The 2,246-nt window shown below is 29.7% G+C and overlaps 1 protein-coding gene across 1 annotated transcript in view; it reads right to left on the bottom strand.

Moving 5' to 3' along the window:
- Window positions 1–1,100: 1,100 nt before the first annotated feature.
- The window catches only part of pigh (phosphatidylinositol glycan anchor biosynthesis, class H), a 2,979-nt gene continuing 1,833 nt past the window's right edge, over window positions 1,101–2,246 (bottom strand). The window contains exon 5 of the mRNA XM_051137863.1: window positions 1,101–2,246. This exon is cut by the window's right edge and continues 819 nt beyond it. The gene's annotated coding sequence lies outside the window, so the exon portion shown is untranslated.

The following is a 2,246-nucleotide window of genomic DNA, read 5'->3' on the forward strand; positions in this document are numbered from 1 at the left end:
TGTGACAATACTGTAAACTGGATGTACACTACATTCAAAATTTTGAGGTTAGGACTTTTTTTTTTGTTAATACACTAATACTAAAACTACTGTTTTTGAACAGATTTTCTGCTCACCTGTATTTATTTGATCCAGCAAAAGCAGTAATATTGTGAAATATTTTTACTATTTAAAATAACTGCTTACTATGTGAATATATTTTAAAATGTAATTTATTCCTGTTATCAAAGATAAATTTTCAGCATTATTACTCCAGTTTTCAGTGTCACATGGTCCTTCAGAAATAATTCTATTTTTTTATTAATATTTTTATTAATATTATCAATATTTACAACGGTTTTATTTTTCAGGAATTTTTTGGGGGAAATAAATGATAGAAATTATTACTTTTTATTTAGCAAGGATGCATTAAATTGATCAAAAGTGATGATAAAGATGTTTATATTTACATTAATATTATATATAATGTTACAAAAGATTTCTATTTCAGATAAATGCTGTTCTTCTAAACTTTCTATTCAAAGAAACCTGAAAAAAAAAAAAATACTTAGCTGTTTTCAACAATAATAATAAATGTTTTTTGAGTAGCAAATCAGAATATTAGAATGATTTCTGAAGGATCATCTAATCACATTTTAAAATACATTCAAATAGAAAATATATCAAAATATTACTGTTTTGGATCAAATAAATGCAGGCTTGGTGAGCAGAAGAGACTCCTTTAAAAAAACATAAAAAATCTTAGTTTAAAAACTTTTGACTAGTAGTGTACATCATGTCCTCTGTTAGACTTTGTGTATTATTAGAGCTGTAAAGCTCATAATTTTTACTGTCATTTGACAATGACATGGAAAAAAGGTGGAAATTGGATGCACACTACCATTTAAAAGTTAGGGGTCAGTTAATTTATTATTTTTAATGAATAATTCTATTTAACAAACATGCATTAAATTGATCTAAAAGGACAGGAAACACAATGTTACAATAGATTTCTACTGCCATTCTAAACTTTACATCCATAAAGGAATCCTGAAAAAATTAACAATATTAGAGTTTACACAAAAATACTGTGCAACACAACTGTTTTTAATATTGATAATAATAATAAACGTTTCTTGAGCAGCAAATCAGCATATTAGAGTGATTTCTGAAGGATCATGTGACACTGAAGACAGAAGTAATGGCTTTGGCATCACAAATTACACTTTAAAATATATGCAAACACACAGATAAACTCAGTGACCATTTTTCACACTAAAACCAGGTTAACACAAATATTGTTGAAACTTGTGGCTATTAAAAAAAACTGGCCCTAGTTGCTTTTATCCATTCAAGTTCCTCATTGTAAACCAAAAACTAATTTTCTTACATAATCAAAGACAGATTTGCTGTCAATTAAACATATTGTACTGATCTCAGTATATTCATTTAAGCACAAAGGGAAATTATGTTCTTAATCATTGCTGACAGTTGCTTTTAAAAGAAAAGGGAATGTTTCACTGTGTGTAAAAACAAAGCAGCATGAGCACAAATAAACATGGGTGGTTTCTCTTTCCCTTTCCTCAAATGGGTAAACTTGAATGACAACTCTAACACGTGCCTATGCAACAGGCAGCAAGTTCCTATGAGGAACTTGCAGAATATTTAAATAACACGGAGGTGGCATGGAAAACATTTCCTCAGAATATGTAAAGGTTAGCAGAATTCTAAATTAAGATAAACATCAACAAAAAACGCTTTGTGTTCTACAAAACCACATTAAGATCTATAGCGTGATGGATGTTCATAACAGCTGCAGACCAGAAATACAGTGAAACTGATATTGCAAGAAAGCTTCACTCGCCTTCTGTTGTCCGACCTCCAGAAAGCATTTACTCGATACAGACAACCAGCATACATTTCAACTTCCTATTTATAACATTTAAACGTAATTCAAACATTGATAAAATATCTTAATTCAACAACTTCATTTTTAAGGAACTCTTCTGCAAGAAGAGCTCAGATGAACTTACAGTGAGTTAAGTCTGTATGCCAACTCTCAGACATAAACTGCTTTGGATAAAAAGACATCTTGACAAAAGCAGGAACACAATTAAATGCTGACCCAACAAAAAGTAAATGAGATGGATTAGCATAATCCCTCAAGTGATCTACAACAATGGTGGCCAAAAAAGATCCGTTTTAAAAGCTGAATAACACACTGATTCACCATACTTTTTACTTTTATTTTTTATTTTTTACACATA

The sequence above is a fragment of the Labeo rohita genome, chromosome 20 (assembly GCF_022985175.1).
Source record: "Labeo rohita strain BAU-BD-2019 chromosome 20, IGBB_LRoh.1.0, whole genome shotgun sequence".
NCBI classification, from domain to species: Eukaryota; Metazoa; Chordata; class Actinopteri; order Cypriniformes; family Cyprinidae; genus Labeo; species Labeo rohita.